This window comes from Crinia signifera, chromosome 2 (assembly GCF_055691185.1).
Source record: "Crinia signifera chromosome 2, ASM5569118v1, whole genome shotgun sequence".
NCBI lineage: Eukaryota > Metazoa > Chordata > Amphibia > Anura > Myobatrachidae > Crinia > Crinia signifera.
Window position 1 is genome coordinate 196,819,802 of NC_139218.1, and position 9,664 is coordinate 196,829,465.

Consider the following 9,664-nt stretch of genomic DNA (forward strand, 5'->3'; position numbering starts at 1 on the left):
GGTCTAGTATTTTGTTGCATAATGTGTAGAAGTTGTATATGGTGTTGTACACTACACTCAAGGACACGCCCCCTGTTGAGTGACCACACCCCCTTTTCCAAAGTGCGCCTTCGGCGCGAGCACAACTACATCCTTCACTTTTGTCGCCATGGTGGGCCTGCGCACTTTAAATGCCAGGGCCTATTTTTAATCCCATTCCCACCCTCTCTCTGCCGCTCTCTTAGCATGTACACTGGCACCACTAACACCGCCCCTCCCTCACCCAAACCCTCTTTTATCATGGTGCCCCCCCCTGTCATTTTATCCTGGATCCGCCCCTGCCCTAGCCAAAAAAATTGTGGCGCATAACGGAGAAGCTGAAGCAGGATAGAGGAAGAGAGACCAGCAGAACAATGCTTCTTCCCTTGGCTCCGATGCATCCCAGGCCGCCCTAGCACGTCCATCCGCCCGCCCATCCTGTACACAGTAGCCAATAGCCAGCTCTGTGTACAGTCAACTGAATCAGTGGAGGGATTTGTCATCTCTGCCATGGCCGCACCCGCGCTGTGGCTGTCTAGCCTCCGGTGCTCAGCCAGTGTGCAGCAACAGGCAGCAGCATATCAGTGCGTTGAGCGGGTGCCGGCACCCACACAGACCCCACTGTGGCTTGCTCCGCCAAGCGGCAAGTGCGGCTGCCTTACAGTAGTTATGCCACTGGTTCTTCCTGAGAATGTTATTTTATGCAGCTCAGACATAACTGGTCTGTACACCTGTATACCCCATTTGGAGGATATAGAGGCTGTGCGGACATTGATTTTTGACAGTACATACTATGATGGTCCACCTATCTCGCTGTACATACAATTACTAAAACTAGTATTAACAAGGAATTATTTCCTATTTGATGGGCATAGAAACCTGCAGAGGCTTGGTTGATGGGTTCGAATGTGGCCCCATAGTACACCAATGCTTTTAATCAGGTTGAGTAGGATTTGTTCTACTGGGAATCACACTGTGAAAAAGTGTTATTGTACCTAAATTATATAGATGACCTTTTGATCTTCTGGACGAGTCTTGACCAGGAATTGATCTATATACTGAAACAGCATAATAGTCCAGTTAAATTTACTTTTGCTATTGCTATAACAATCAAAAAGTCTCTTTCTCTAACCTTACCAGAGAAGAGAATATGGCACTCAATTTCCTCAAGGACAATAACGACATTATCACCTGCTCCTCTGATAAGAGGGGAGGTATTGTTGTATTAGGGATGATTATGTTAATAAAATAGCTAGCTGATGAGGGTTGTTATAAAACAAGCATATGACCCCATGCATATGCTTACAAGCATTCTTGTAATAGATACAATAGGTGGATTGATGAACCTGCTTCTCAATTCCTCGCACAGAGTCACCCCAGAATCCCCTTAATATATATAGTCCACAAGACTCTTGTTAAACCTCCAGTGAGGCCAATTATATTGGCTTGTGAATCCTTATGCCAAACTGTGCCGCAGTTCATTTATTACTGGCTACAGCCGGTAGTACATACTATGAAATATTTTCTGAAAGATACAACTGATTTCATATCTAAGATTAATGCACTTGGCACTTTACCCACATCAAGCCTGTTTGTCAACCTCGATATTACAAGTCTGTGTATGAACATTACAAATGAAGAGGACATGACTTGGTTCCTGCCTCGATCTCCTCCAGTCCACACTATCAGGGTCCTACAATTGAGTTTTTGTTTCTGTTATTGGATTTTGTTTTGAAAAAAAATTAATAAAATTTCTTACAGTTACAAGGGACAGCCATGGGGGTCAAACATGGCCTCTTCTTATGCAAATATATTTATTCATGTATATAAAACCGAACACATTATGTCCCATCCTATTTTCTCCTGCTTTATTAATTTTTATGTTTATTATATTGATGACTTATTTCTGGTGTGGACTGGGGGGGGGGGGGGTCGAGCTACTTACCAAATTTATTGATGCTCTGAATGTGTTACCTACCACCATTAGATTCACCTTATCTTTTAGTGAAACAACTATTCACTACCTCCATGTACAGTATGTGTCTTTAAAAATTTGGATAAACTTTAAACCAAAGTTTACAGAAAAGATACTTACGAAAACACTCTTTTTATGCCCGGCAACTGTCGAGGTGGTTTGAATAACATCTGAGGAGGATGAACTACCTCAAGCAGAAGAAATGTGCTCTTGTTTCATCCAGAGAGGATATCATTTTAAAGAGATCATGGAAGTGATTGTCGACTGTATGTACTTGCCAAGAGAGCAGTCCTTTGTGAAGAACTATAGCGGCTCTGATAAAGAGAGACTAATCTTTTCCTCAACCTATTCCATCACGTCGAAACACATACGGAATACAATACTCAAACATTGGCATATAGAGCAGACCGATGAGAATATAGGTCATACACCACTCTTCTGTTATAAAAGAAGTAACAATACCAGGTGTTAGGGAGGACTGAGTGAGAGGACCCGATTGCAGTGATCCAACTGTCCTGCTGGCCTCCTGCGGACTAAGGCTTCACCTATAATTGCCACATTTGTGGGGCCAGATTAGTTCCGGCCGAGGACCGATGCCGCTAGGGGGACAGGAGGTTGGAAACACTGCAAGTTGGGGGTAATTATATGGACACACTCAGTCTACCAATATTGGGTGACAGACCCCACAGGTGCAATAATGCACAAGTGTTACTTGGGAGATCAGAACTGAACCCAATACAGAAATGCAACAATGCATGAAGATGTTATTTAAAGACTATATACACCTGTGTAGCGCTTATCAATACAACCATATATGAAGATGTTAATGCAGGAATAAATGCATCTGTGCAGCGCTTCCGAATGCAACATTGCATGAATGTGTAAACCGAAACAAATACACAAATGGCATGTTAGTTAATGCAACAATATGAAAACACCATACCCCTTGAAGACCTTTTGGCCTGTAGGAGAGATACTGATATACTGAGAATATACTGAGAAGCACCAGGGGAATGAATGCACTTATCTGAATCTTGGCAGGCAATACTAATCCAGGCAGGGTATTCAGGGTTTACACAGAATCCAGAAACTCCTGGAGCTGGAAGATAGGGTAAAAGACACTGGGACAACAGGAGCAAACAAACCAGGCACACCAGGGGCTAGCTGAATAGCTTACAATCTGATATCACCGGCATCTTGGTGAAAGGAAGCATGGGAGATAAAGGGACCATTCCCAATCAGAATAGCTAAGGCAGAAAAGCTAAGGATGACAAGCTCCCTTAAAGATGAAACTTACTATGGGTGAGCAGCCTGACACACAAGGCCCAGAGCTAATGATCTAAATATACAGCAGATGAATTACACATTGAGGGCATAGGAGTCAGGCTGCAGCTCCAGTGTGCCAAAACCATATACCAGAAAACATGGTATGCAAACAGACATAAATATGTAACAGGAATGAGCCACTGCAGTGGCTCATAACAACAGGGATATGCTGGCAAAATCTGATATTGGACCAATCAAAAATTCAACATGGTTGTCATCTAAAATCAGCGCATCTAAGTGCCACGGCGGTGTCAATTGTCAGCTTATCTGCTCGGGGGATACATTTATTGATCCTATGAAAGGAAAAAGTTACAACAATCCTTTTAATCTCACTTGTGAGACATGCTTTGTAATATATGTCATTATCTGTCCCTGTAAACTTGTCTATGTCAGAAAAAAAACATTCATTTACTGAAGGAACATAAAGCTGTACAGATCTTCGATCAAAAAAGCAATGATGTCTGTGGACTGTAATACTCCACTTGTTGCATGGCATTTTTTGTTAAAGAAACACACTATATATATAGGTTTATGCCGATAGACCACATTTCACCAATAAGACGTGGAGGTAATAGGAATAAATTACTCCTCCGAAGAGATAAACAGACAACATTTCTCCTTTTTGTTTGAATGTGGAACAATCACTTGTTTTATCTACAGCAGGTGATTCAAATGGTGGTACCCCTATTATATATACTCTGTATTTGCTTCAAAATTAGGTTCCATAATTTATATAGTCATGATTGTAATATTTCAGTGCTTTTCTTCACTTTTTCTTTTCTTGTCCTTTGGTGCTTTTCATTGTATACTATTCTCTGCTGTATTGTACATGTAGATTTCCAGTGATACAGGGCTTTCTTGCAATATTTACACACTTTTGTCCTGGGAACAGAGGTCCATCTGTGACAGGGCTTAATATTGTAATTTGCTATGCTTATCTGTTACCATGGTTATTAGGATTGTGAACTTTCCAAAATGGCTGCTTTAGTATTTCTGGAAGATATTGATGCATTGATAATGCATTGGTAATGTTTATAGCCAAATTGGTTGTTTGTATACTGTTGCTGTGCTTCCACCCATGGAGTCCCAAATGTCCGGCGGAAGTGAGCGTCTGGGAACTTCCAGCTTATGTGCAACACGGCACTCCCGGTACGGGATTTGCCGCATTTTTCACATGTGCACCCTGTTTGGAGGCACCTACTTCCTGTAAAAATACAACAGCGCTCACACTTGGTCAGAAGCACATGACTAAGGTGCTTTTTAGCACCAAAACATCTGTCGTGCCATTACCATGTTTTGACTGCTTAAAGGAAAATAACAATAAAAATAAGAATCAAGGTAAAATCAGAAAAAAAAAAAATATATATATATATATATATATATATATATATATATATAAATTCCAGGCAGTTCCGCACCTATCACCAAAAGAGTCACCACGGCGGTGCTCACTCCAAGGATAAATATCCAAACAATAAAGAGCAAAAAGAAGAGGGCACTCACCAATTGTAGAATGTAGTTTGAAGAGAAAAATTTATTTATGCTTACATGACAGGGCTAACGTTTCGGTCTTGTTCAGACCTTTGTCAAAGCCAAGCAATACAGAGAGCAGGTCCTTCCACCATGAACACCCAATGCATACTGGCCACCACAGCAGTATATATACCTGTTGCACATCACATGGTATAACAAACAGCCAATCAACATAACCTGGTATTAAACTCATATTCTAGCAAAACTGTATAATTGCTACACAAGTTATATGGCACATAAGCCTAGCGTTATGCTAATCAAGGTAATCTTAAATGAAAACAAGGAAAGAATAATGTAACCAGGGAAAAACAAACTCACATCGTATTAGCCGGAAATTGTGTGTGCTCCATGTTACTGGAACGCACATCAGATCCCGGAAATGCCCATAAACAATGTGGTGTGGGTACTGGAAATAAGCTAACAGGCAACCTAAATAATGCAGATAGCGTCTTACCTCAGGCGCTATTGGAATAACATACAACTTTGCAGAGAAAACAGGGGACAAGCAGTATCTTGTAAACTGCCTCGTATAACCAGGAAGTGGCATGCGCTCCACGCTGTTGGAACACATGCCGGAAACCAGGAAGTGACGATAGCGCTGTCAGCGCAACCCTGGTAACCTGACCAGCCTCAGGGGGAACTAAAGAAATAGCGCAAAGAAGCGCATGAGGACATGTTACAAATATAAGCATGTAACTTACTAAGGGAGTCGCTGGAAACACATTTAAAAACTAAATATACACTGGGCAATATGTTGAATTAATAATATAACCTTTGATTAGCAAACGCTGCTATGTTGCCAAGACAGCCAATAAAGACATAATATATGATAAACAGGCTAAATACTGTTATAATGGTGGTCAGAAAAATCTCATGATATGCACAAAAAAACAATTTATACAAAAATACAGACAAGACACACAAATAACACATATATATATATATATAAAGAAGGCAGATGTCGACGATGTCGACCATAGCCCTCCACTCAACAGGAGTGGGTAAAATGTAACATAGGATGCCTCATCAGTATCCTATCTGACTCTACCAAAACCAGCCAAAGTTCACAAAAAAACATTCAAGGAGTTGTATTCGTTCAATCCCTTCGGGGTAACCGTCCCCAACGTAGCAATCCATTTTGCCTCTCGTTGCTTTAATTTTCGTTCCCGATCGCCTCCTCTCGGGCGGGGTATATGGTCGATGACCATACACTTAAGACTTGAGATGGAATGTCCCATACGGAGGAAATGTAATGCCACTGGCTTGTCACTTTTGTTTGTATCGAGCGCTTGTCGAATTGAGTGGCGATGGTTCGCCATGCGCTCTCTAAAACTACGTGTCGTCATGCCGACGTACATCTGGCCGCACGGGCACGTTAATGTGTAGATCACATGATTGGATGTACAAGTCAGCCTGTGACGTATCTGTATTGACTTGCCACTATGAGGGTGGGCAAATGTCGCACCCGAGGACATTGACCTGCAAGTCGTGCAGTCAGCACACCGGAAGCAGCCCTTACGGCCAGGAGTGAGCCAGGTTGATGCCCCCTTCTCAGGTTGTAGGGTTGGTCTCATAAGAAGTTGTTTAAGGTTAGGACCCCTGCGATAAGACAACATAGGAGGCTTCTTGCTGATGTTCCGAAACTTGGCGTCGGACGTAATCACAGGCCAATGTTTTCTGACCACTTTTTCAAGGTGGTGGGAATCGGTGTTAAAGGTGGATGTGTAGATCATACGATCCTGGTCAAACACACGCTTTGTATCCGTGGCATCGAACCTTGCTCTCGCTTTAGTCAGACAACGCTGGATAGTATGGGGTGAGTACCCTCTTTCAAGAAAGCGATGTCCCATCTCAGTCAGCTGTTCTTCCGCTAGAATATCAGAGCTATTATTTCTCATAACCCTGAGAAACTGAGAGATCGGAAGGCTCTCTTTGAGAGAGGGGGGGTGGTGACTCGTGGCGTAAAGGACCGTATTCCGGTCAGTCTCTTTCCGAAAAAGGGTGGAACTTAGTGTGTGGCCATCCTTGTACACGGTGACATCAAGGAAGTTCATTTTTTCACTGTCGATGTTGTATGTGAACTTTATCGGGTTGTCTAGCTGGTTAAGAGACTGTACCATCTCAAAAAATTCTGCCTTGGTGCCATCCCACAATAAAAACACATCGTCTATAAAACGTTTATAGAACCGTATTTTAGAACCAAAGCGTGGTAACAGAATAGTACTCTCGTACTGACCCATATAAATGTTGGCATATGCGGGTGCCAGGTTGGAGCCCATGGCGGTGCCCGTCCGTTGGATATAGTAATCCTTACCATAACAAAAGTGGTTTCTGCTCAGTATCACTGATGCTAGTGCCAACAAAAATTCGGACGGGGGACCACCATGAGCACCAACCTGGAGTGCCATGCGTAAGGCCTCAACACCTCCCTGATGTGGAATTACGGTATACAGAGAGTTGACATCCATTGATGCCAACCACACACCCTCAGGGACAGGCCCCAAGTCCTTGATTTTAGATAAAAAGTCAGATGTATCTTTGATAAAGCTTGGAAGTTGACATACCAGAGGCTGAAGGAAAGTATCAACAAAAACCGCTAGAGGCTGCAGTATCGAACCCATGGACGATATAATGGGCCTACCGGGGGGTGCCTCTAGCGATTTGTGCACCTTTGGGAGCGTATATATGATCGGGCAGATGGGGTTATCCACTTTAAGATAGAGGGCGATTTTTTCATCTATCCACCGATGTGTCACCGCTTCGTCAACAAGTTTATCAACCTCTTTTTTGATCATGGGCATCGGGTTAGGGGACACCAGTTCATATGTGCCCTGGTCGTTCAATTGCCTTCGGATCTCACAGTCGTATTGGGACCAGTCTTGAACGACTATGGCCCCACCCTTGTCAGCCTGTCTAAAAACGATCTGGTCGTTTTTCATCAACCCTGATAGTGCATCTCTCTGACCAGGTGTCAAATTGTCAAAGGTTTTTGTAGGGGGTTTTTTACTCATGTCATGTTCAACCAAGTGTAGGAAATTTCTAATACTTGGGTTGTAGGATTGCGGATCAAACCTACTCGGTCTATGGAGATCAGAGAGTGTCACTGTTTCATCCATTTTCTCACTGAAAAATTCACGCAGACGCAATTTGCGCCCAAATTTATAATTATCAATGGTGAGGTCAAAATGATCCGGCCTCACTGTCGGAACAAAAGAAAAACCTAGAGCCAAAACCTCACACTGAACCGGAGTTAGGGGGGTACTCGAGAGGTTGAAGATTACTTCGCTGCTTTCCTGTCTCTTGTTCTTTTTCCACCCCCTACCACCGCATCTTGTTGGGTATTTCCTGGCCCGGGCTGTGGGTGGCCTGATGACTTCTGAGTGCCACGGCCTAAAAAAGGAACCCTGGGTGGCCTAGTAGAGATGGAGTCACTATCAGAGTTGGAATAGTTGCTCTCCGAGTCCTTGTTTGATCTATAACTATGAAAAGCTGCAGTACGTCGGGGATAAGAGGGTCTTGTGTCTCCCTTTAGCCACCGATATACTTGGTGATTAGCGTAATCAGCGTTTACAGTACTTAGCTTTTTTCTCTTAAATGTGACCAAGTCTGCCTGATACTTGCTAACTTGTTCCCCAAGTTTGAGTAACCAATCCTCAGATTTTTCGGTTTTGAGTCGGGTGAGGTGTACTGTATTAAATTCAGTAATCTCAAGTCGGACCTTGGCTAATTCAGTACCGACCTCTTCAATAACTAATAAAACTAAATCCAGGGAACACTTATTCAGCACACCACACCAACGGGTGCAGAATGCCAAATTGTTCCTACCCAGAGTGGGTATGTTCGACACTCTAAAACCCCTAGGGATTTTTTTATTTCTATAGTACTCGGACAAAAATTGCCCGTGTAACGTTAAGTCAATTTCCCTACGTCTTAATTTAAGAATTTTATGATAAAGATCAATAGGGGTATCAGCCGGCAATCGACCGAACTCAGTCAGGTCAAACAACACTTTATCGGCGTCGTCGTCAGTGAGAGACACCAAATTCTCCTGTGCACGATTCAATGTAAGTACATCAAGGAATTGGCTCTCCTGAGACATAGCCTACTCAGTAGATAGAACAAAAAACAAAGGTACAGATAAACACCAAGGCAGAGGCTTACAGAGACAGATGGAACTTCCAAACAGTGATCCTTTGAAAAGTTGGTAGAGTCAGGCAAAGAAACAATTAAAAAAAGTCCAAAAAACAACTCAAAGAATTTTCTGAGAGATTTCTAGAACAAAAAGTGTCCTGGTGTGTATGGTTTCCTGTATGTTATAGGTAGTCGTCCAACCAACAAGGGTATTTATAGAAGTATAGTGCTGGAACAAGGGGCTCACACAATGTTGTAAAACAGTATCACAGTCCCGTATGTAAATTCCAGGCAGTTCCGCACCTATCACCAAAAGAGTCACCACGGCGGTGCTCACTCCAAGGATAAATATCCAAACAATAAAGAGCAAAAAGAAGAGGGCACTCACCAATTGTAGAATGTAGTTTGAAGAGAAAAATTTATTTATGCTTACATGACAGGGCTAACGTTTCGGTCTTGTTCAGACCTTTGTCAAAGCCAAGCAATACAGAGAGCAGGTCCTTCCACCATGAACACCCAATGCATACTGGCCACCACAGCAGTATATATACCTGTTGCACATCACATGGTATAACAAACAGCCAATCAACATAACCTGGTATTAAACTCATATTCTAGCAAAACTGTATAATTGCTACACAAGTTATATGGCACATAAGCCTAGCGTTATGCTAATCAAGG